Source organism: Castor canadensis, chromosome 3 (assembly GCF_047511655.1).
Source record: "Castor canadensis chromosome 3, mCasCan1.hap1v2, whole genome shotgun sequence".
NCBI classification, from domain to species: Eukaryota; Metazoa; Chordata; class Mammalia; order Rodentia; family Castoridae; genus Castor; species Castor canadensis.
Window position 1 is genome coordinate 178,639,252 of NC_133388.1, and position 27,190 is coordinate 178,666,441.

Here is a 27,190-nt window from a genome sequence, read left to right on the forward strand (position 1 = left end):
TGCATTTTTTCTGTGACACTGGGGATTGAACCCAGGGCCTCACTCACAATTGGTGAACTCTCTACCACTTGACCTATGGCCCCAGCCCCTGCCTGTGCCTTTTTAGTCTCCAGACCTTGCTTTTTCACATTTCTCCTCTAAACCAATGCTGAGTTTGGAAAAGAAAAATAAAAGATCTATCTATCTCTCTATATATTTTTTTGCTTAAATATTAGTAACAGCTGCTTCTGGTCTATGCAAGATACATGCCCATGGAGTTTATGCAAGCAGCATGCATACTAGACCACAAAAATAGCACGTATTGAGAAAAAGAAAACAAAACTCATGGAATTTGAATAGGGGATCTGGATTCTTATCTTGGTTCTGCGAGTTATCAGCTCTTTGAAGTAAATTTTGTAACATCTCAGAACCTGTTTCCTCCTGTCTGAAATGACAGTTACATTTTTCTGAGCTCTTTTTGGATTACATACATAGAAAAACTTGATAAAGTGCAAAGAGCCATTCAAGCATCAGATCAGTATTGAATAAGTTTAAGACTGAGTGCTCAGAAGGCTCGAGCAGGATGATCATGAGTTCCAGGCCAACCTGGGCTATGTAGACAGACCTCTTGAAAAGTGTTTTTGAAAGTAATTTTTTAGATACTTTTGGTTCTGAAGTGATACATGTCCAGTCAAGAAAATTTGGAAAGCGTAGACAAGCAAAACAAATTAAAATTACCTATAATCTTTATAATCTTTCCTAACTTACCACTTTATTGAAATATAATTGGCACCTAAGAAAGCGTAGTATTGTTAAAACTTTGATTTATATTTTTTGATTTGGAAACATAGAAAAATTTCGAAAACATAGACAAGCAAAAAAACTCAAAATTACCTATATTCTTTCCTAACTCACCACTTGATCGAAGTATAATTGTCATACAAGAAAGTGTAGTATCATTAATATTTTGATTTACATTTTTCTAGACATATTGAAATACATTGTCTTTCCTTATACAGATATATGATATAAGAGGATGTATTAGTCTTTTACTTTGAAGCTCCTTTGTCTACAGTACAGTTTTATACTGTCCTCTGTGAAATATTTCAGAGGCTATTGATCTCTTGATTACCTGGGATCACTGAAGGATTCAGAAGGCTAGAAAGCTACAGAACATTTTTACCATCCATTTATCTTCATCTTCTTCCATCAAAACTTTCCCTAGTATGGTAAACCAGCATTGCAGTTGGCAAGACTTGAGTCTCCAACCCCCTGGTTTCCAGCATGTGCCCTTTGGCATTGGTTTGCATACTAAAAAAAGTGGTCAGCAAAAACTGGTTCAAGCAACTTTACTGCTGGTCTAGGTAATCAGTACTGGTATGCTTAAGTGCTGGCTTTGCCCCTGGGTTTGAAGACCATGTTCTGCCAGGTCTTGTGCTCCAGGGAAGCTATGGAAGTCCTTGGCTAAGGCAGTCAGGGGTAGAGTCCCTTCTCTTATCTTCACAAACTTGCAGTGGACACAGCACCGAATAAGCTCAGCAGAAGTGTTGGCTAAGTTCTTCAAGGGTGAGCTCTTGTATCCCTGCTGAGGCTAGATTTTTCATTTGCTAATGAAACTCTTGGCTGTAGGAAGGATTTTATATTTTATTTACACAGTAAAGTACCCAGTATAAATTATTTTTGGCATAGCACTTCAGTTCTGAGCATGCATTCATTTGCATGAGGATTTGGCTTTAAAACACATTTCTTTTGAGGAAAGCAATGGATTTCCATTGCAGCTAAAGACCTTGCTTTGCTTATCATCCAAGTATACAGCGAATTTAATTGGTTTTCGTTCATCTCTATTGATTGGCATGCTTAACCATTCTGGGCATTGTCAATTGATTAATTCTTTACTGTACACCTCTCTAGATGGAGTCCTTGATTTTTTTTCTATTTTGTAAGCTAACACTTCATGTAGTTCATATTTTTATTTTCTCTGCAGACACACAATGGTCTTCCTATGTTATAGCTCAGTACAGAATTCACCAGAGCAGCTTTTACCCAATTGTATTATATAGTGATCCTCTGGTTCAGTAAAATGTCCTGCCCTGAGCATCTGTGCTCAAAGCAGCTTTTTAAACTACCACAAATTTCATCCCCTTCTTGGAAATTAACAAATATATAAGCATATTGTAAAATTGTGATAAACCTGGCAGAGGTAAAAATTTGTTTAAATTATTTAACACAGCATTTTATCATTTACAAGAAACACTCAAATGAAATACATACTAGTGTTGTTAATATAACCCTCAAAGTGTTCTAAGATGCTTTGTGGAACTAGGGCTCAAGTGGGAGAGAGTCTGCCTAGTAAACTCGAGGCCCTGAGTTCAAGCCCCAATACCACCAAAAAAAAAAAAAAAAAAGTTAATAAGATGCTTTTGGCCAAACCCTGCATTGACAGAAATCTATGGAGATACATTTTTAAAATTATACTGTTGCAAACAACAAAATGGTGGTGAATGTCATACCCGTTGTATAGTTTACCTATGTATATTCATTAGAAATTACTGTGCACATTATTTTCCCACCTAAAATACCAAATAATTACTTCATATTTTAACATATGTACTTGTTTTAGAATAATTTTACTTCCTTAGAAAACCAGTCGTATAATTCAGTCCCAAAGACTTGTTTCCACCTACCTGTCCGATGGCTGCTGCCCCCCTCTAGGAAAGCAGTAAGATTTTGGTTGTGTAGTCTTCAGGGAAGTGCTCGTGGAAGGAGCCTGCATGCCGATTGGCCTGCTTGCTGGTTGACAGAAATTGTCTTTGGTGTTCTGGCCAAAGACTTCCCTTTAGCATCACTGACTAACAGGAGCTTTCCCAGGAGATATAAAGTGGCTGTCTTGCCTTCAGTGTTCCTGTCTACACTGAGTGCGAGCCTCACCTTAGGTCAAGGGTCTGTCTTTCTCCTGATTTCTAATGAGGGGCAAACCCCCACATCTGAGCCTTTGTGACTCTTCCATCTAGAGGAATTTGTGTTCTTTTACTCTGACTGCTTAATCTTACTGCTTTACTTGTCCAGAATGTAGGTCATCTTGAAACTAGGTTTCTCATATTTACTATTTCTCTTTCTTTTATTTTACATTGTTACAGAGATCAAAAAATTTTAGGATGTGGGCCACTGAGAAGTCTGAGTGCTATTTTTCTCTGGTTTGCACTTCAAGATTTTTCCAGATCCAAAGGATAGCTCTTTGCCTGGTTTAAATGTAAATGTTGATCCATGACTAGGGGCCACTTCCATGGCTACTTTACATCTTTAGAAAGTCTGGGAAAGTGGTAAGGGCTACTTCAGTTCTCTCTGGTCTGGAGTAGATAATTTGTGAACTTCATATTTCAGCCACAACTAGTTCCCCACAGCTCTTCGTGCCATGAACTCTATAGAACTGATTTGAGCTGGTGGGACCTGAACCATCAGTTAAGGTGTTGGGGGACTATTGCAATGCATACCAGGAGCACATAAATATGTGGATATCTAGCCTGATTTCAGGTGCAATGGTATTGGATTTTGGTGACATATTTGACTCTTACACCCTCTCAAGCTTGTTTGAATTTTTGTTTCCACTCCAATCTGTTTCTCTTATTCCCTTCCCCGTGTTTTGTTTCCAAAGACGAGAAAAAGAATATATGTTACAAAAGAGGCCTTAAACTCTAATACCTTTATTTTTAGTTTTGTCTAAATCAAGACCCGTATAACAAAGACAAGTTATTTTATCTTTTCGCATAAGTTGCTACCCCCCCTCCCATTGTTAACAGCGCTGATGCCGTCTGTGATAATTCCTGTGATAAGAATTCCAAATACTTTGTATCCTACCAGAAAGAATTTGTGGCAAGACACATGAGTGTAAAGGGAGTTTATTAAAAGTTAGGAAAGAGAAATACAAAGGGAAGCATGGTGGGGCCCATGTGAAGCTGGAAGCTGAGACAGTGTTTTTTTTTTTTTTCATGTGCCTTTAAAACCTACACTACCCCATTGGGAGGGCAGGCCCAGGAGGTTCCCACCCAATAATAAACAAGTGGGGAGAAGCATAGGCGGTTCTCAGCTAGGTGAGGGTGGTCTGGTCCATCCCCAGGCAACCTACATGAGCCCCAAACTTTTCCTACTTCTAGCCTGCCTTACCATGTTCAGAGAACAGTGGCTATGTTGTTAAAATTCTCACTCCATACAGCATTTTTATTTAGAGTTATTTATTTAGCATTAGAATTTAGAGTTACATATTTTGAAATTTCTTTTACTTAAAAAATAAAATCTGCAAACTTCTGTTTAGAGGACCTTTCGTTTGTTCTATGACTCTAGAATGTCACGTGAAATATGTCACAGGCTTGGTCGACCCATGCAATGCATTCGGACCAAGATCAAGTTCTTTCTTGCATATTCCCTTTGCTGACGCTTCATCCTTTAGAAATTTTGTACTAGTAGCTGCTTTTCCTTTCAATGCAAAGGGGGAAGGAGAAAACAGAGTGTATCCTATGTATCTGGCCCTGCACCATGTTAGATCCTGTTCCTATATAATCTTATTGAGTGTCAGCATCAAAATACTGATATTCTTGAGGAGCAATGATTCCAGAAGCAAGAAGTCTCTTGCTGCTTGTCTGCTACTTCAGGAAGGAAGCTGGTTCCTTCTTTCTTGCTATTCTGCAAGCTTACAGTCTAATAAATATGATTTTAACCCTGGCTTCATGTTATCCTTGTTAATGATATTCTGTTTTGCTGTCACATCAAGTTTAACCCTGTTTCTAGAGTACACTATGACCACTTTTTTCTACATGACCTTCACTCTAGTTTTGGGCATCTTTAACTCTGGTGGGGGGGGGGCAGAGATTTTATATTTCATGGATGCCTCATGGTGCTCCCATGTCTGGCTCTTATGTAAATCTGATTAAGAGGCTCTGGCACTTAAAATGCTCTAATGACTTCCTGTTATGAGAATAAAGTCCAGATACCTCCTGTGGCTACAGAGTCCTGCAGCCACCTGCAGGTCTGGGCCCTGCAGATTAGAACCTTTTCTGTTGTATTTGGTTGCTTGTGGCTCCACTAGCTTTCTCTCTGTTCCTCCCAAATGCCAGGTTTGATCCAACCCTGGAGAAGGTTTATTGTTTATTGTTGTCTTTCCAGATTATATATTAATTCTTCAGAGAAGTCTTCCTTAAATCACACTGTGTTATTCCTCTTTGTCTTCCTCCAGTTGTCTTTATCATATCACCCTGCTATCTTAGTCACTGCAGCTGCTAGTTGACTGGGTGGCTTGACCCACAGGCATTTGTTTGGAAGTCCAAGATCAAGGGGTTGGCAGATCCAGTGGCTGAGTCCTGTTTTGCAGATTGCTGTCTTCTCCCTGTTAGTTACATGACATAGAGCAGAGAGAGCAAGAGGAAGTTCTCCTGTCTCTTCTTATAAAGGCACTAATCCCATTCATGAGGGCCCCACCTGAATAATTACCTCCCAAAGACCCCACCTCCTAATATCAGGACACAAAAGGTTAAGATTTCAGCACATGAATTTGGGGAGTAAACAAACATTCAGTCCATAATGCCTGTCTTGTTTTCACTATAATTATCAGAACTGATAATGCATATTTATGTGTTTATAATTTATCTAAGTATTGGGCCCTTATCTGTCTCAATACTATATTCTTGCTATCTAGGACAATTCCTGGCATTTAATAAGTGTTTAAAGCAAATTTGTTGAATGATCTAGTGAGAGGATACGTCTATGGAAAGGATCAATGAATGGGTAGTTCTACAGAAAGGGTTAGGGATTCAACTAATGAGCATCTGCATTGGGTCCCCAACATTTCATATGTATGATCTCTTTTATTGTTCTAACATCTTTTGAAGGTGTATAGATAAGTCTCCTTACTTCACCAGTTGGTAAACTGAGACCCAATTAATTTCTTTCCCAAGGTCACCCAGTTTGTAGAGCTCCGAGTACTTCCCATTGAAATACAAACACTTGAGGCAAAGCCCAATTGATAACAAATCGCATTAAGCCCCTACACCCTTGGTAAACTGCTCCTGAATGCATGACCTTTCATGTTTACTGCAGAGAGAATGTATATTCTATTCAAAATGCCTGGTCACCCCCGGCCAGCGCAACAATAAAAAAAAAAATGCATGATCAGAGTGGTCACATGTTGACCTGGAGAGACTTCAAGAAGATCAAATAAATAATTTTTGTTCTTGGCACCACTTAGGTCAGGACTAGATCCTACAGGGTGATAGTAAAGAGCGCAAAATAGTCACTTTTGTTAATTTAATCAAACACTTAGAGCAAACCATTCAGCCATTGGATTTAAGAGTTTGAGCTATACTTACAAGTACACAACAAAAGATAGCCTTGCTCTTTTCTGGAAAGTTTGTTTTTTCTTGTGGGAATAATTAAATCTTGGGAGAAATAGTATTCAGGTTTTCATGCTGCCCCATGCCAAGGTCTCAGAGCAATTTTCAGACTCTTGGCTTCTTTTCTTGTTTCCTGCTGTGATGAATTGATGAATGTGGACATAGTGGACTCTTTTCTGTTTGCTTGTTTCTTTGCATGTTTATATAGAAACAGAACTGTCTGAGTGACCATAAGGAATTAATGGTCATCATATTCTTTTTTCCCCTCAAAAATTCCTTGTTTTCATATTGAGGAAAAAAATGTCAAAATCCTACATATTGATCTTTCCTCTTCGTGGCAACAACTCTGTAGATTTCATAAAATTTTCTTCCTGATCTGAGAGAGGCCAGGTTCCAAATTACTCAAGCTAGTTTGGGCACTAAAGTAATAAATTATAGAATGACCATCAAAACAGATGGAAAAATACCTTGAGCTCTGAACAGCTCTCAAGTGCACAGTTTCTTATTCAGTATTTATTGATCACTACTGTGTGCTGCATATTATGTTAGGCCAACATGGATTTACAGTTGAGAGAGGAAGAGACACTTTAAGCATATAATCATCCTCTTGAATATATAATGACAAGCTGAGATGAGAACTATGAAGGAAAAACAGTTCTTATATTTTTTGCAGGGTTGAAGGGGAATAAGAAGGACCATTTTCTTCCCCAAGGAAGGAAAGCTTGAGCAGAGATCTAAAAATTGAATAGAGCTGGGCTTGATGGTTCATGTCTATAATCCCAGCATTCAGGAGGCTAAGGTAGGAGAACTATAATTAGAGGCCAGCCTGGATACTATGTAGTGAGACCCTGTCTTTAAAATCCAAGTAAATAGCTGGGAGTATGACTCAAGTGGTAGAGGCCCTGAGTTCAAACCCCAGTAACACCCAAAAATGCCCCAACCAAACCAACCAGAGGATGAAGACAGATCAGCTAAGTGCATGTTTATATATTGTGTGCAGGCATGTGTATATTCTACTGCTTGAGCTACACCCACAGTCCATTTTGCTCAGGTTGTTTTGGAGATAGGGATCTGGCAAACTATTTGCCCAGGCTGGCCTTGCACCACAGTCCTCCAGATCTCAACCCGCTAAGTAGCTAGAATTACAGGCGTGAGCCACCAGTGCCCAGCTTCAGGACTTACTCATAATAGAAGGACCCTGGAAGGAGCATGATTCCTGGGAAGAAAAGAATGAGAGCCATGACTACCTGCAGTGTGAGGAAAACTTGTGGAGGCTGTACATCTCTCTGTGCCTGGTTTTTATTATCACTCCTTGAAGAGCCTTTCTGAGACAGGTTTTTCCTAGTTACCTCCCACCTGATGAGATTTGGATACCACTGACTCACAATTTTCCTATTTATCTATTATAACTACTGTGTGTATGTTCCTGCATACACGTGGTTTATACTTAAAAACAGGACAGGAGCTGGGAAATCAGTGGTTACCTAACATGCATGAGGCCCTGGGTTCAATCAAAAAAAAAAAAAAAAAGGAAAGGAAGGGACAGAGGGAGGAAGGAACAAAACAGAACAAAGTTCACATTCAAAGAAGCAATCTTTGTCCCTTTAGGGGGTATACTCCCCTCCGCCAATGAGAATGGATGAATTAGAAGAAGAAAGCTCATGACTTTTATAAAACTGTGTTTTAAATTGAGCCGTAATTTTCATAGAGTAAAATGCACAACTTTTAAGGTATGGTTCTGTAGGTTTTCTCAGACCCACACACCTGGGTCACTACCTGTCAGATTATAGGACATGTCTGTCACTCCAAAGAGCAACTGGAGCAATTCTCTGTTAGAATTGATAACCCTCTGGTGCCGAAAACAGACACACAAGAGACAGAAAATCTTGACAAGGCAATTTTCTCTTGATCAAGAGGGTGCAAGCATGTGCTCACTCCTGCTAAGCAAGCACGCAAGGACAAAATGGCTGACAGTGGCTCCTCCTTATATCCCTGACCCAGTCGTACCTGCCCCTCACCTGGGATTTGTCTAGATCAAAGGTTCAGTCTTCCCCAATTGTCGAAAAGGCTTGGGGGATGGGTTAGAGCATGCAGTTTAGCGGGCAATGGAGTTGTACAGGAATTGGGAAGAAGAAGCAAGGACCCTTTAAGCATGCAAGTCACCTAAGATGGCGACCTGAGGAATTTTTAAGTAATCTAAGAGGGTAACAAATACTTTGATAGAAAAGATCATTTTTCTTACATCTGTGAGGGCTTTGTATGCTAGTGAAAGTGGGCAGGGGAGTTTAACTTCAGCTTCCCTCCAGAGAGACATGTTCTTTGTGCTTGGCATCTTGTACAATTTTGACATTATCATCAAAGCACGGAGACAGTGAGTCTGAGGTGATCGTATTAATTAAAGGGTCTTTGTGACCCGGGTGCCTGTTTCTTGTAAGTTTTATTGGCATTCTTTTGATTAAAAGACTTGCCGTGCCAGGCATTTTGAAGTTCTGTGTACATCACTCATCTGAGGGAAGGTCAGACAAACTATCTCTATCATATATTCTACTTAATTGGGGAAATGAGAGTGCTAAGAAAAAGAAAAGTGTACTCTCTTGTGCTATCATTATTTATTTAATATAATGTTTAAATTTTGTAGTTTTAATAACCCTCCTCATTTATCTTGTTTTGGAGCTAGTAAATTTGAGACTTTAGAAGACCAAGTCTCCTTAGTTGACATTGCTGATACATACTTGAAGATCTGCCAGGTGCTTTCATCTAGAAGACAGTTATTTAGGGCAGAACAAGTCCATCACTTTTTGGTGTGGGAGGAGGGCAGGACTGGAGTTTGAGCTCAGGACTTCACACTTACAAAGCAAGTGCTTGAGCCACACATTCAGTCCATTTTGCTCTGTTTATTTTGGAGATGGATTTGCCAGGCTGGCCTTGAACCGTGATCCTCCTGGATCTCAACCTCCCAGGTAGTTTAGGATTACAGGCGTGAGCCACTGTCTCCCAAAAATCATCTATTATTAGTAGGTACTTACTCTCCTTTAATGAGGTCTCCTTTTAGTCTAAGGATGATTTTTACTGGGTGCTTTTTTAAATATTTATTCAGGATAAGCTTATCTAGAGCTGTACGTAATGCCAGGTTAAAAGCATGGATAGCTACTATAGCCGAATGGGGAGTGGGAGACTTCAAGTTACCTATTACTACAGTGCTTATTCTTAGCTTCTGGCTTAGTTCACTTGGTTTTTTTTTTTATGCTCTGCATTTTAACTTGCTTTTGTTCTCATGCCACCTGTCCCTATGTTATTCTGCCCCAGGCCTTTTTCTTATCTGTTAACTGAGGACATATGTGGTATCTTATTCCTAGGATTGCTGAAGGAAGTAATGTATGCAGAACTCCTCACTGTGCAGGCACATTGTCCCTTCCTCCTCACAATGTGAATAGGTGGCACTTCTCCTAGAGGCACCCAGTGAGATACAGTTTGTGAAATAAATCTGAAGATTTCTGAGACAGCTCTGGGCTTGTCCAACTTGTCCTCTGCCTCGTTTCCCTAGAGTTCCATCTCCCACATGTCTATTCCTAACTTCTGGATACTGGGGACATAGGTCCTTTCTGACTGGTTTCATCTTCACCCATAACCCTGTCACTAGCACTCCATGTTCCACTTAGAAATTGCCAGAGGCATCTCTGACTTTTCTGGCCCATCATTCTCATGCTTTTCATTTGACAATCACATGCCCTCTGCCTTGTGATCCATTTACTTATTCACCTAGGGCTTGAGTTTCTAGTCTGTTACTGGCACCAGGTCACACACTGAAGAGCCTATGTTAAGGTGTTAGATGCACCCCCCCCACACACACACACACAAGGCCTGAGTACTAGATTCACCACTTCTGCTAGGAATTTCTTAAACTCCTCACAGTTGTCACCTTTCAAATAAAGGGGCTTATAATAGTCATGGTTAAATGTAATATGAGTTCTGGCCCAGGAGCTGGTCCATACTGAACCATAAATATTTACAAATGTCATTTGTTATATTACTGATTATAATTTGTGTTTTCTGAGCTTTATGGCTGATTGTTGCTTAAGTAAGTTTATATTTACAAGCAAAACACAAAGTAACAAAACAGTAGCTGAAAAGGAATGCCCTGGGGAGAGGATCCAGTACTCACATTTCTGCTAGATTGCAAGTATACGATACCAATTGCCTCTGTTTTAGAAATACTTAATCTTAGTTTCTCATCTGAAAATTGCAATGATAATTGCTTTATGGCATAACCATGAGAATAAATGTGTGTTTTTGTCTGCTTTCTGCTGTTTTAATAAAGTATCTGACAAAGGTAATTATAAAGAATAGAAATCATGGTCCTGAAGACTAGGAAGTCCAAGAGCTTGGGCCTGCTTGCTGCATTATAACATGGCAGAGGGCATCACACAGTGATACAAAGCAAGTGTGCTAGTTGGGGTCTCTCCTCCTCCTATTTCTCCTTCTCCTTCTCCTCCTCTTCCTCTTTATTCTTTCTTCTTGGCAAGGTCTTGCTATGTAACCCAGGATAGCCAAAAAACTCAAGATCCTCCTGCGTTAGCCTCCCAAGTGCTAGGATTGCAGGCATGAACCACCATGCCTGGCTTATCATCTTCTTTTTCTTTTCTTGTCCTTTTTTTTTAATCTTCTTTTTATAAAACCACAAATGCCATCACTTTTTTGGGGGTGGGGGGCAGTGCTGAGACTCAAACTCAAGGCCATGCATGCTTGGCAAGCACTCTATCACTGAACTACCTCCCCAGCACTCCAATACAATCATGCTGGCACTACCTGTATGACCTCATCTCATCCTAATTACCTGCACAGGTCCCCCTCCTCCAAATATATTACTATTTGAATTTGGGGATTTTTCCATCACATGAATTTTGGGGGGACATATTCAAAACCATAGCAACATCTATTTCTAAAGCCATACTTCTCAATTTATCCATGTCTAGTCACTTAGTCCTAATCAGTTAGGACTGCTACAACAAAATACTACAAGCTGGCATACACACAGGAATTTATTTTCTTCCATTTCTGAGCCTGGAAGCCTGAGATCAGGGTGTCCATATGTTCATTTTCTGGTAAGGATCCTCTTACAGTTGGTGGACTCTCACTGTTTCCTCACATAGTGGGGAGAGAGCCAGCTCTCTGGTGTCTCTTCTTTTAAGACCACTAACCTATCATGGCATCATCCTTTATGACCTCATTACTTTAATTACTTCCTTACTCCAAATACAGTTGACCTGGATTCTACAATTTTGCTCTGTTTCAGTTTAGATTAGGTTCATCTCTAAAAACTTAAAACCCTTCAAAAGTGGTTAAAATTCTGTGGGTGTATTTATTGTTTTCTACTTAAAAGCTGGAATGATGGCAGCTCAGTGCTGAGCTATGTCAATGTGATTTCTTTTTTGTTTTGTTTTTGAGACAGGTCTTACTATGTAGCTCAGGTTGGCCTAGAACTCTCAACCTATTGCCTCAGCCTCCCATGTGCTGGAATTACAGGTTCGCAATGTGGATTTTAATCACTTATTTTATTTTAACTGTGTTCATGTTCCATGCCCAAAGGTCATTTAATGGTCTAAAATAGCTACTAGAACTCTAGTGATTAAGTTTGCATTCCAGCCCACTTAGAAAGGAAGAAGGGACACAGGGAACTACCCTCCTTTAAAAGCACTTCCTGGGAATTGCACATACTACTTCTTTTATATCCCATTGGTTATAGCATAGATGCAAGGAAATATGGGAAATGTAGTGCTAATTCTGGGTGGTTGTTATGGATTCAATTGATCATCCCTCAAAAAAAAAAAAGAAGATGTGTTAAAGTCCTAATCCCTAGAAATCCTAAGACCAGAATGTGACTTTTTTTTTTTTTGGAAATATGTGCTTTACAGATGTATTCAACTTAAGATAAGGTTATTAGAGTGGGGCCCACGGGATAGACACAAGAAGAAAGACAACGGTAAGACACCAGGGAGAAGATGTCCATGTGACTAGAGTAGTGCACCTACAAGGCAAGGAATGCTGAAGATTGCTTGCAGACTAGAAAAAAAGAGCTAGTAGACATAGGAAGGGTGTACATCTATAGTGCTCACAGAGAGGACAGCCCTGGTGACACCTTGGTTTCACACTTCAGCACTCAGAGTTGTGAAACAAAATGTATCTGTTGTTTTGAGCCATCTCCTTTTTGGTGCTTTGTTACATAGCTCTAGGAAACTAATATAGATAATGGTCATGTGTCCAGAAAAAAATAGAGGTTCCATTAGTAAAAGGGGAGAGGACAGTGGGCTCTTGGGGACAAGTAGTAGTCTCTGTCACTGACCAGAAAAAAAAAACTGCACAGAAATCGTTCAAAAATATTTATTGAGTACCTACGACCTATGGTGCTCCATGGAAGGTACTGAGCAGTTGAAAGTAAAGCCACCAATATCCTTTGCCCTCAGAGCTTCAAATCTAATGACAAAGCAGATATTGATTACTCACAAATATTTAATTATAAACTGTGCTTTATATATTTGGCAGGAACATTACTGAGTGCAAGGCTTGGGTTCTCAGATACAAATTTTCACATTTCATTCATTTTTAAAATTCCATGAGGAAGACAGGCATATGTGGAGTTTGTCATTTTGCATTTAGCTTCAGAGTCTCTTAATTCCACCCACCATTTTTTTCTGCTAGATGATATCAAATATTGTTGGTATTACAGTTATAGCTTATAGTCCTCCAAGGACAGCCTGTGAGGAAAGTGAAATGACGGAGAGCTGAAATGGGAAGCATTAGTTTGGCAGAGGGTTGGGTCACTGGAACAGGAGTGATGGGTATGGAGTTGACTGAAGGCTTTGTTTTGCACATTCCTGTTTCTCTTCCAGTCCCTTCCTTCTTAGTAAATATCATCACCCTCCACCCAGTTTCTTGGGCCAGAAACCTAAAAGTTATGCTTCCTTTTCTCTCCTCTCTCCAGTTTAAGATATTACCAAAATGTGTCTTAAGTAAATAAATCTCATTTTTATTTTTCAAAAAAGAATTTGAGGCTGTCAACAGATGTCCACGTAATACATTAAGTTAATCAGATACAGGAAATGTAGTTATTAAATTTAACATTTGGGCACATATCCCACCCTTTCAGAAAATTTAACACCTAATTGGTAAAAGTTCTCATACATATTAAAGCAATATTTGTTGAGTGATATGACATGCTAGGCACTGTACTAGGTGCATTATCTCCATAGTCATTTATAATTATAATTCTGAGATATAGGTGGTGTCTTCATTTTTACAGATGGAAAAAGTGATGTTCTGATGGGTTAAGAAATTTGCTGAAGGTTTAGACTTGAATATGAATTCATATAAGACTGGATATAGATCCTGTTCTTTGGAATCATGATTGTACAGATCTGGAACTGATTATCTCAAAAGAAGGTAAAGGCCAAAAATATATTTCTCATCATCAGAGTCTAGATAATCTTGTGGCCAGAGCATAGTGTTACATTTGGGGCCACGCTACATTGGCTCACTCTGTAACTATGTTCTCCAAGAACATAATACCGATAGATGGCATTTTGGGGAAGTGATACATTCCTAACATTAAAAATTTTTAAACTGAATGACTGAGCTCTGGAAACTAGAAAGAATACATCCTTGTGTCTGAATGTTCTGTATTTCAAGGATTCACATAGCCCAAATCTGTTGACATATGTGATGCTCAACGTTTTGGCTGATCTCCTGATTGAATGCTTTTTGTTGGTCTGACCCAGCATGAACCCTAGTGTTTCATGAGACAAAGTGTAGATCCTGGTGATGTGATTATAGATAGCCTTAAGCAAAGTATATACTGAGCATCCTTACGCATCTTGTTCCACCTGGGGCTTTAGCATTTGGTTTCTTCTTATTCTGTGTTTTTTTGTTTATTTGTTTTTGGTAGCACTAGGGTTTGAACTCAGGGATTCATGCTTGCAAGGCAGGCACTCTTACTGCTTGAGCCATTCTGCCAGTCCCCCTTATTCTGTGTTTTGTTTGAAAATGGTTTACATTTTTATTCTGAGTCCCTTAATTAAAGGCTTGTTTTTCTTTGCTCTAAGACTTCATTTTCTTCTCTGTCTTTCCTCCAACCCCCATGCATGAACATACTCCTTCTGCAGTACCATTGTGTGGTGAGGTCAGAATGTACAAAAGACCTCCAGATTTCAGGACCAAGGATACCCTAGATCCCACAGGGCCAGTGTGGATTCACTGGTCTTTTGAGAACACTGTCAAACCAGCTTGACTTCTAGGAAAAGAAAGCAGGCATTAACAATGCTTAATGAGCATTAGCTTAGTTTAGGTCTTGGCTCTTTTCTATGGTTTTACATTGAGTAACTTTGTAAGTGAAAACATACTTGGGTAAAGATAGTTTTGTCCAAAATCTCTTGAAATCAACCCATAAATAAATGTCTTTGAATTCCCAAAATGTTATTTCCCCTACTATTAATCAGAAACTTGGAGCTGGAAAGATGTCTCTGATTCTTAACATTATTTGGGGGTCATATGCCTTGTTTGAGAATCCAGCAATGTCTGTAGAGTATATTTCCAGGAAACAGATGTGCACATGTGTGTATCATATTTACACAATGCAGTGTCCATGGATCATCCACAACTTATCCATGGATCATCCAAAACTTATCCATGGATCCTAGGATAATAATCCCCCAGGTCTTGCAGGTATCAAAAATACAGCCCACAGAAGTGAAATGACTTATCTGGGGTTAAATGAGATGACCAGGGGCACGAGATCATCACTAACCATGATTTTCAATGAAATAGACCAACTTTAGTTTCTGGGCAACTGAACTCTCAATTTTTGTTACTTCTATCTTTTTCTATCTCACTTCTATCATCATAGTAATTTCAGCAACTAATCTGAGCTATTTTCTTTCCTTTTTTTTTTTTTTTTTGATACAGAGGTTTGAACTCAGAGCTTCCCAATTGCAAGGCAGACTCCCTACCACTAGGGCTGTTTTAAGTTTATGTTATGTTCGCCTGTTTTTAATAATAGCAATGCCTTGTTTTTGTAAGACGTGCATAAGAGGATGTTATATTCTCACAACATTCCAAAGTAGAGGCAAGTACTACTAACTCCACTTTATGCATGAGAATATGAAGACTCCGGCAGGGCATGGAGCATGCCTATAGTCCCAGAATTTAGGAGGTGGCAGTAGGAAGATCATGAGTTCAAGGCCAGCTTGGGACACATAGTGAGGAACCTGTGAAGGAAGGAAGGAAGGAAAGAAGGAGAGAAGGGCAGAAAGTAAGGGAGGGAGGGAGGTAAGAGGGAGAGAGGGAGGAAAGGATGGAAGGAAGGGAGGGAAGGAAAGAAAGAGAAGGAAAAGAAAATGAGGACTTAAGTGAGTTGTTCCAAGTTAAGAATAAATCCCAACTCTTACCATACCAAGAATTCCATAGTGCTTCAACATATCCTCTTGTTTAAAACAAGCATAAACAAGAATGCAGAGAACCTTGAAGCAATGCCCAGGCTGGGGTTTCTCAGCTCTCACTGTGCATCACCATCACCTGGGAAACTCCTAACAACTACTCAAAGAAGATAGAGAGTGGTGTGAGTTGAGGCCCAGACATGGGCAGTGTTTGGAAACTGTTGGGTTATTTTTATGTGCAGCCTAGAGTGAGAACAACTGCTCCAGACATCTTAAAAGACGGAAATAATGCTGCATACTCACCATGTTGAATGATGCAGGCTGCTGTGTTAATTTTCATGCCTCAAATTCAAGTAGAAGTTGGTGTTCTACAGTTTGTTTTTGAAATACATCATGAAAGCATTTGGATGGTGTACTTTTGGCACTGGACTGTTTCCTTGCAGAGTATCAGTTACACACACATTTAGAAATTTACGAGCTCCACTTGATGTCAAAATTCACACAGAACAAACCATGCCCCTAACTCCTAATAACAGTTGTTCAGAGCCAAATAAGGCTCACACCCTCATCTTGTTTGCTTTGAATCATTACATCTGGGCCATGTGGCATTTAAGAAACCTGGCCTCCCCAACTACCAGTGTAAAACACAGTTCTTGTTGCATGTACCACCCCTAGGGAGGCTGCCAGTGAGCAGCTGTGGTCTTGTGCCTTGGGAAGGTTCCACTGTGCCGTGTTCTTTTTGAGCAGCAGAAACCTTTCAAAGACAAAGAAAATAACCTTCAGCTGTCCCCAAGAAAGTTTAAGGCTAGTTTAAACTTTCTGTAATTAATTCTTTACTTTTAAATTATGGATGTTTCTCTATTAAAGAGATAATATTTACTTTCCCCCTTTCCCTTCATACCTAGACCCCTACCCAGTCTGTTTTGGCAGGCATTTGTGCTGACTGATGAAAAGTTCACAGAGCAGAGTTTTAAATCCAGGCTCACTGCTAGGGCAGACCAAGTGAAGAATGTGAGCCATTTGGATTGGGGAGGCCCACAGAGCCCGATGCATCTCAGAAGATAAAGCTGTCTTTGTTACAGATGTGTAACTACTGTCGAGATCACAGGACCTTGACTATGCTCTGTTCTGGATAGGGTGACCACTTGCATGTGCCTACACTGGGGTTCATGAGATCAAATTCTACTTTCTAGAGCCAGAGTAATCAGGAGCAGGCACACACATTATCTGTGTGAGCTCAGAAAGGCATGACTGTCCCCCGTCTTGTCTAGACCCAGGAGAGGCTTTGTCCCATGGGGTAGTCACGACTGTTAACACGGAATCCTGGGCTATGACCCATCTGTGGAGTATGTACTCATGTGTCTCAAACTCCGTTAAGAGTCAGAAGCCCATTCTGTTCATGACAGCCTGATCTTGTGGAAATAAGATATCCATGGAGAGAAATAGCTAGGAAAAGGTCCATTTTAATTTTCAGGTGGTGACACTGCTTTGTCTGATCTGTAACAGTACATCCTGTTACATATTAGTCAGAACCATTCAAAGTACAACAGAAAAGGTAAACCATGATGTAACCGAAGACTTGGGGTGATAGTGGTGTGACAGTGTAGGGCCATCAATGCTAACAAATGTACCATTCAAGTGAGAGATGTCGATAATGGGAGAGGCTATGCAGGAAGCAACATGGATGTATGGGTCTGGGATTTCCTCTCAGTTACGTTCTGACCCTCTAACTACTCTAAGGACAGTCTACTGAAAATACCGTTGTGTGTCATTTAGTGCTTGGTTGTTGAGGATTCTGTCCTCAGTGGCTCACCCATCACCACCCCAAATTCTCTCAGAGTTTCCAGCCGTCTTCCATTTCATCCTGGACACAGTACCAACATATTTCATCAGCCTGGTCACATTTCCAAGTTCCTCCTCATCAGCATTAGTCTTCTGGCTAGTCAGAGTTGAAACTTGGAACTCTCTTGTCTTCTCCAATGTGTCAATACTATCTGTGTAGTGAGCTTCCATTTTTATGCCTCCTTTAGATTCCCAGTGCTATGACTCTAGTTCTGGCTCCTTCATCTCTGTCTCCAGTCTGGATGACAAGTTTCACCTCTTTTAGAGTGTCTGGTGGTAAGCCTGAGGTTTCTTCCTTTATCAGGGCTGACAGGTAGAGTGGAGGAGCAGAAAGAGCAAGTAGGAAACTATCAGCACTTTTGCATTTATCTTTCACTGCCTTGGAGAGTGAACACAAGTTGTAAGCTATGAGTAGCTCTACATCTGTATCAGTCTCTTTCTTTTTTTTTTTTTAATACTTCTCCCACATTCCCTGAGCCCCTAGCAAGTACCTGTGTTGGTCATGGTTCCCAACCCTTCAGTTCTTAAAATTCATCATTCCTCAAGACACTAACTTTTATTCTTGACAGTTCTAGAGTCCACAAGGGAAGCTAGTGACAGTCTCTGGAAGGCCATGGCCTCATGAGCTGGTGGGAGTCTTAAAGCCACTATTAGTCCATAGGGCCATCATTGGGGAGAGCTCCATGTGAAGCCACAGAGAGCAAGGACAAGCTTTAACCTTCCTCCCCCAGTATCTTTGTGTCTGTCCCTAACTGAATTTAACCCCAATAGCCATGAGTAATGGTAGCTGCTTCATTTCCACCTTCCAGATATTGTGTACAATTCTCTTGGACCCACTTGAACTTGTAACTATATAGGAAAGGGAATTTGTGAAATTCAATTCTACCCTAACCAAGTTAATTTCACAAAACACCACCCTAAAACATTCGTTTTCTTTCTTTCTAATTGGCAATCCACAAAGTGTTCAGAGTACAGGTAGGTCTAGGATGGGGAGAGTGAATGTGAGATTCATCCAGTAATACAGAGGTGAGGATGCCTTGACAGAGGGGGCAGAGAGCTTTCCTAGACCACAGGATATGGAATGTGTGATTATATTATCCAGAATGAGAGGCTTCTATCATTGTCTCTGTGAGCCCAAACTATCTCTGTCTTACTCCCTCTGGATCCCTGAGACAGAGCCCCAAATGGATGAGTGTTTAAGATATAAATCCTCTGTTTATTATTTTTCTCTCCAAACCTCTAAAAAGAAACTGGTTCTAGCAAACCCTAGCTAGCTGGTTTATTTCAGCTACTGTGTAGGAGACAGAAGAAATATGACCAAGCTAAATATGGCCATCTGGAAATTTTCCTGGAAGCATTTTTGAATGTCCAGAATTAAGTCAGTTTTCCAGTGTTAGCCTGAAAATTAATCACTTTCTTGCATAAAGACTTAGTAAAGGAGCATGGGCCTGGCTAAGAATGTAGTAGTTTAGCATTTGAAGTAAACTTGATGGGCGTGGGAGCTAGCCTAGAGGGTAGAGCACTTAATGTGGCTTAATGTCTGGCATATTCTGCAGGAATGGAGGGAAGAATGAGCCAATTTTTGCTGGCATTGTGCTGGACACTGTGCTAGTTGTTTAATGTGCATGATCTCCTCCTCTAATCTTTGTCACAACCCTAGGAGCTGGATACTAGCTGCATTTTGTTGTTGAGGCTGAAAGAATTGAGTCACAGCTTTGGCTGTATAACTAAGTGGTACAGTCAGAAGTCAAACTAGCCCAGGTCTGTCTGGCTCCAGGCCTGTGATCTTTCTTCTATAGCCTAGTGCTCTTCAAGTGGTGTTATTTTACTTTTCTGGTCCTTATTTTCTCCATCTGGGTCATACTGGCAAAATACGTTAGCCACTGCCAGAGGTTAGGTGTTCTCTAGGAATGAGATTTGGAGGGATCCCAACTTCCAAAGCCATACAGTTTTCTCTGACTATGTGAGGCTCCTAAAGGTGCTGTGACTCAGATGAGACAGCAGATCACACCCACTTCTAAAATTTTAGGCAAAGCCTTACACCCAGTCGATAGCCAACTCAGTATAGAGCACCCTCTTGGCTTGTCAGCACAGGCTCTTGAATTCAGACAGTCCTGAGTAGCCTGAGTGGCAACCCCATTCCCACAGCTTCTTGGTCCTGAATATGGCCATGTACAGATCGAGTAAGGAAGGTATTCTAGAGCAGAAACCAGCTGCATTGCTCCTTCCTCTGGAGGCACCTAGCAAAGAATGTGTAAGAATGCTTAGTCCAGATGTCACCCAACTCAAAAAAAGGTTGTTCTGAGGCCAGTCCTATTTATAATCCTTTTACTTTTCCCCCCAAGTAGATAGTGCCATTACTGTGTGTCTGAGCATTTATACATACATATGTGTATGTATGCATACACACACACACATACACACACACACACACACACACACACACACACATGCATTTTGTTCTTAGCACAGATCAGAGGACTACCACATTGGAAGACGAGTAAGAGGAATAAAGGGAATGGGACACAGCCTTAGGGGTCAGATAATGTCAGCAACATGCAAATCACCCCTCTGAATTAAATAATATATGGAAAATGCCCAGTTCTTTTTCGGGGGGGGGGTTGTGGTATTGGCATTTGAACTCAGGACTTTGTGCTTGCTAGGAAGGTGCTCTATGACTTGATCCATGCCTCCAGCCTAAAAACATGCTTGTCTTTATGGAAACAAAGTTCTAATGCATTAGTCGCCTAATGAATAACCTGAATGTACTATATATTATTTACTAATTAACCTTTTAAAATCATTGGCTTATTAATTTTGCATTGTCAGAATAATGCAGTCAAAAGTGTACTAATTTCTGGGTATTACATAATTAATAATCAACACCTTAAGGACAAACAGAAAATTGGGTGACAAGCTCTTATGGAGGAAAGAATTTGGGATCAGGGCTGAAGGGTGACCTCGTGGAACCTTGCGTGAGAGCTGACGCATGTGGTAAGAATGATTCTCCTGATCTTGGGACCTGTCCACAGACCCATTTACAATTATTGCGAGTACTGAGGAACTTCCTGTGTCCACAGAGTCAGACAATTTTGAATGGAAGCCTAGGAGTACAAGAGAAATTGCCGCTCAGGTGATAGACTCCCTTCCTTGAGTAGTAGAGGAAGTCCACCTAATTTTGTGGTTGTAACGAGCATACATTGCCTCTTTTCAGCTACTGAATGCTTCCTCTCATCTTGGGAAACCACCAGATTGAGAGAATGCTGTCTGTCCTTAGTGCCAGCAGACCTCAAAAATGTTCCTAGAGCAATCATAAGCTGCCTGTGGGATGGTGACGTGCACCATCAGTATGGGCCACAAATTCTCATTCATCCTGATTCCTGTCTCTAAAGAGAGTCCCCAGCAAGTTTGAGGCTTAACTTTGAGATTCCAAGTTCTATGAACTAAGCCAAGGTCCCCATACCTTTCCCTCATTTAAGTACACCACAATTCCACTGTGATTGATCCCAATAGCTAAGCAGAATGGACCAAGGGTGAGCCTAGATCTGAAACACACCAATGGTTTGGATGCAAAGGAAACAGATTCTGTGTAGACCCAGCAGGCACTTTGAATATCTCAATTCGAAACAAAAACGCTTTTGTACACTATTGCTATTGTCTTATTATGAAAGACAGTCATTCTTACCTAGAGTTGGCTTTCCTTCAAGGCTCACGGTGCAGTCTGTTCTTTGGGGATACCATGAGGGGATATAGTATGCTCAGTAAGCATAAGGCTTAGAGGAAGACTGATTCTCTAGAGAGAGAATCCCGTGTTTGTCCAAGAAGTTGACTTCTGCCCCCTCCCACACCGGTCACTCTCCAGCCAGTTGCATACTTGGAGGAGAGATTTATGGGGCTGAACATACAGCTGCAAGTTTGTTTTTTTCTATTTTTTTCTCTAAGAACAGTGTTCTGCTGTCCTGGCTGTTCTACACCAGACACAAACACACAAATTATTTACTACAGCAATATGGGAAACTCTTAAGTAATATCCTTGCTGAATGTAAATGTTTTGATAAACACAGGCAGTCCATGAATGCATATTCTGGTGAAGAAACGTTTTCTTTTTTGCAGTGCTGGGATCGAACGCAGGCCCTCACACATGCTAGCCAAGCCCTCTACCGTTGACCTGCATCCCCCAGAGATGTGAAGGACAATTTTTGAGTCTAATTATGCTAGATGACTATTTCAGTTCTGAAGCAACGTTGTTTTTGTGCATATTTTATGGACAAGCCCAGATATTCCTTCATGGAGAAGTATCCATTTACTTATTTACGGTACTGGGGATTGAATCCTGGACCTCACACATGCTAGGGCAGTCTTCTGCCCATCAGCTACACCCTGAGCCCTCTGGTTACTGTGAATTTAATGCTAATTGATTACAGTGGATTCTAGATTATCCTTGTGGGTTCTGTAAGATTGGAGTAAATTCTCTCATCACCCTTTATATTTTTTTGTTTCATTTTTTATAAGAATAAATAACACTATCACTTGACAGCTATTTGCTCTTTCCCAATCCACAGCCACAACAGGCCTGGGTATGGACTCCTGTGTGTAATGAATGGGTTGCCTCCCCTTCCACAGTGTGCATTCACTGCGCTGTTTGGGAAAGATGGATTAAGCAGGAAGAGGAAAAAAGAAGGAAGCCAATACTTACTTAATATTCCCTGGAATTAAACACTGGAATTAGTACTTAACCAGATTTTGATCCTCTTAATAAACATAATTCTCATTTTACAGATGAGTGAAGTGTAACTCAAGAGGAAATTTTCTACCTTCTCCAAAGTCATATAGCTAGTCAATAGTAAAGATGGGAGTTCAAACTATTTTATTGTACTATATAGAAAATATACAAGTTATTTATGTAAATCTCTAACTATTACAAAATGAACTGCTAGTGTAACTACTACTAAGAAACTAAGGAATTCTTTCTTTTTTGTTATTTTGGTGATACTGGGGTTTGAACTCAGGGCTTCACGCTTGCTAGGTAGGTGCTCTACCACTTGAGCCACTCCTCCAGCCCAGGAATTCTGAGACCAGGGATTAGTTATCTACTTTTAACTATAAACTATTTATGAATTTCTCACCCTGTAATCACAGTATCAAGTACATATCTAGGAGCAGAATTGTTGGTCAAAAGTTATGCATATGGATTACATGTATTGCTCTTCTGCCTAATTGCCCTATCAATTAGTTCATGTACTGTGGAACTTTTTTTTTTTTTTTGTGGTACTTGGTTTGAACTGGCAGGGCAAGTGCGCTACCATTTGAGCCATGCCCCCAGCCCTTTTTGCTTTTCAGATAGAGTCTCATATTTGCCTGGTCTGCCCTGGACCAGAATCTTCCTACCTCTCATGTAGCAGGAATTACAGATATGAACTGCCACACCTGGCTTGTTTGTTAGAAGATAGCCTCCCTAACTTTATCCCCAGGCTGGCTTGAATATTAATCCTTCCAATCTCCACCTCTCGAGTAGTTGTCATCACATGCGTGAGCCACTGACCCAGCTTGTGGGACTTTTTTGTTTCATATTGCTTTCAATTCTTATATCCTTCTGATGAGTTGAGTCATTGATCCCTGTAGCATATTCCTCTTTTCTACAGTGGCACTTTTATCATAAGCCAAGTGCCCATGTGTGGGCATCAGTTTCTGGACTTTTAATTCTGTTCACTTGTCTGTCTACCTATACCAATATTATACTGTCTTAGTGGAATGTAGCTTTATAATACGTCCTTTGGCTTTGTTTATAAACATAAAACAGTACATGGCAGAGACTCTCTTTTTGTTGTTATTTTGTTTTCTGTTGTACTGGGATTTGAACTTGGGGCTTCACACTTGATCCTACCACTTGAGCCATGCCCCCTCAGACCTCTCATGTTCGTTTATTTGAATTGCTGTAAACTGAGGTTTACGTTTCTAGGAAGAACAATGTTCCTTTACAAATTTAGTAGAGGCAAATGCCTGGCCTAGTTCTTGACCCATAAGTAGTCAGTCAACTAAAGACAGTGGCAGCAGTAAATATGCTGCTTAATCACTAAATGAAGATTTTTCTTTCAACATAAGATTTTAAAGCTAACATATACTTTAAAGTCCCTTAAAAATATGCCTTTGGTCAGGCATGGTGGTACATGACTGTAATTCCAGCATTCCAGAGGCTAGGGCAAGGTCGAGGCCAATCTAAGCAACATGGCAAGAAAACCAAAATTCCCTCCTAATCTATTTGATGGAGAACTAATGCTTAGAGAATTGAAAGTAGCGTGTTCAAAGTGGCTCAGCTCATTGGGTGCAGTAGAACTTTTTTTTCTGTTACCCTATACTTAACTTTGCCCTTGGGAAAACCCTCATTGTAGAGGGAGGGAGGAAGGAAATAACAAGAGTGTCCCTGGAGATAAACTTCTTAGGGAATTCATTTTCAAGCAAATACTATTGAACATGGTACCATCTTTGCTTCAGGGACCACCCAATACCTCATCTCTTATCCACCTACAGAAGACAGATGGTATGTTTAATCTTCTGTTGTCCTATTTCTGTTATGAAGCAAAGATTGCAACAACAACAACAAAAGGATTGTGAGTGGAATTGATAATGCTGGCTAAAGGCAGAGATTAGGTAATATAATTAATCACCGTGGCAAATGATATGGTTTGGGGAGTTTGCTGGCTGAATTATATGCAGCTTTGTAACCAAGAGTAATTATACACCTTACATTCATACTGTGTCTTTCCTCCTGGAATCTTTAAACTCCATCCAGGAGTCATTCATCTTCACCTCATTATTGCATCCTGGTGTCACTAGCAGAAGAGAGGAGCTGCCAATAGTGAGAGGGGCCTTCCTCCTTCTCTGTCAGATTATAAGTAAACGTGGTTTTTTGGACTCTGGTTAAAGATATGATTGGCATATACCCCCAACAAGATCTGACCCTTAAAAGATGTCCCCCTCCTCTGATGGTGATAATGGTGGTAACGACCATCAAGCGAGCGTTATTCTATTTTCAGGTAGAAGGAAAAAAAAATGCAGTGTTCTATATATATTTGCATAAGACATATTTAAGAAAAGATAGGCTGGGTAGCTGGCTGGGCTTAAGGGAGAAGAGTTCTGCTTCTAATGAGACTCCATCAGGATGATCTCTTGAACACACCTGAGTATTGTCCTCGATTAAGAATTTTAGTAATAGCTTGCTACTTAACATCTTGTTTCTGCTTTCTGCATCATTTAATTGAGTATTTAATTTGGCTTCCTCACCCTACTAGCCAAACTCAGCTCCTCCTTCTTATTTTGCCCATCTATTTCTATCTTACTTTTCTTCTTCTGATTCTTTCTGTGTCTGGAACTTTCCCTCTGTCTCTGTCTCATTAAATGTTTTCTGTAATCTTCAGGGGAAGTCTGAAGCAACCTGACCCTTCAATCCTTCTTTCTCCTCCAAGATCAAAAAGGAAAAGGAGAAGTTGGAGTCGCATTCAAATGAATGCAGTAATTTCAGAGATGCAGGATTCTTGGTGAAGCAGAATTTCAGGGCAGTGAGAAGACACTTATGTAATCATAGGTGCTGTTTCTCTACAGCCTCACTCCCACTTCAAATGAAACAACTGAGTAATTGTGGAGGGACTCCAGCCATAAAAGAACAAATGTGCAGTTGCACAATCCCATGGGCACTCAATCTGTCCAGAGGGTTATCATCCATCTGCCAGGACTGGCGCAGGGAGAGGAATTAGAGGCAAGATTATTTCGTTGATTTGGCTTCCTCTCAGGAGGAAGACTGGAGTTCTGCCTAGGTATTTACCCAAACCTGATCACACCCTGAAATGTAACAAGTCCTGCCTCCTGTTTCCTATTAACTCTTACAAAGCCAACTTTGGTTCTTAGGACTTTTCTCCACTGCCTGCTTGCTCAGAGACACTTCTTAACTTCCGCTTATTATGATTTGCAAAGGTTTTGTTCTTCTTTTTCATTCATGAGAATGTACTCATTGTCTTTCCATTTGGAAATTAGGACACTACTTCCTTGTGGAGATGAGTCACACAGCAGCAGCACAAGCTCATGATTGATCCTGTTTCCGAAAACTGGGGAAATGAAAGAATTCCAATCAATCTTTGAGAACAAAACATATATAATAAAGATGACTTTACATACACTTGAATTTGCATTACCACTGGTGGGTGGCATGTAAGTCCCCCAGCCCAAGTAGAAGGAAATATGTCCCTAAGGTGGGCCCAGCAGAGCACGCACATGTTCTGTGTGTGTGTCTCTGCTTTTTAGCACAGAGAAGTAATTTCCCCCACGCTGTGTGTTTCCTGTGGTTACTCATAATGTGTGTTGATTTGCAAAACATGGTGTACCATAGAAGCTAATTGAAAGCCCATTATAATTGAATACGTTGCATAGAACTACCTGCAGTTCAGGATCACTTTGTATATCTTTAGTAACAGGACTTGGGAACTGTTAGAAATCCGGCAGTTGTTGAGACTACTTAGGGAGAGATGATGACGTTTTTTCCTGCCAGTCTAACTCTAAAAATACTACCTTGGATATAAGCTTGAGAAATGTTTTGAAGGCATTTTCTTTTGCTTTATCCATAGAAAAGATTTGAAATAAGGGTCTAAGTTTACATATTGTTGAGGATGCTGACACAAAAAAAGCAACCCAATCTTAATTGAATAAAAACCTTCTTATGAAATTGGAAGATTTCAACAATCTTCCAATGTCAACATCATAATTTTGGGTTTTCTTTTTTTTTTGTTTTGAGACAGGATCTCACTGTTTATCCCAACCTCTCCTTGAATTTTTGATCTTCTCAAGTAGGTGGGCTTACAGGCATTTTTTGCCACACCCAAACGTAATACCACAGATATCTTAGTGGACCTAGGAATGTCTTAACAGCTAAAGAGAAGAAAGAAAGAAAAAAAAGAAAAGAAAAAAAAACACTTGTTTTCCACTATTCTCTGCCTTCTTCAGAAAATTGCAGGTACATATACTTTATAAGTTTGTATTTATGTAAGACTGTGGAGTCATATGGAATTCAAATTCCAGATGTGGCACATAGGTCTGTGACCTTGAGAAAACAGTTTGACCTCTCTGATACTCAGTTTGTTCATAAGCATTGCATTGGGAATCATGGATTATCAAAGAAACCAGCTATAATAAGAAAAATCTTAATTGATTAGAAAGATACCAAGTACATAAGACAATCAAAGATAAGTCCATAGAACCATGGATGATAAAGAACAGGAATGAGGGCAGATCTGGGGACTCAGTACCAGAGCAAATATAGTTTCTCTCTTGTGTTACTCTGCCCAGAGTCAGTGGTCTGGGAGAGTGAGTCTGATTGGCCAAGCTTGCGTAGGTGACTCCAAATGGGAGAGGATAAGGTACCTTGGTTGCCATCCTATCCATCACCCAGAGTAGAGGGAAGGTGATCACTGAAAAGAATATCAAGTTGATTTTAACAGAATGACAACTGCATGGCCCAAACCCAACAGATGTCACCACATGGCTTCAAGGATTTTTGATTACATATACAAAGTGCCT

General features: G+C 40.2%; 1 protein-coding gene across 1 annotated transcript in view; it reads left to right on the forward strand.

Moving 5' to 3' along the window:
* Window positions 1-27,190, forward strand: part of Deptor (DEP domain containing MTOR interacting protein) — a 142,317-nt gene that overhangs the window by 105,502 nt on the left and 9,625 nt on the right. The window lies entirely within an intron of this gene.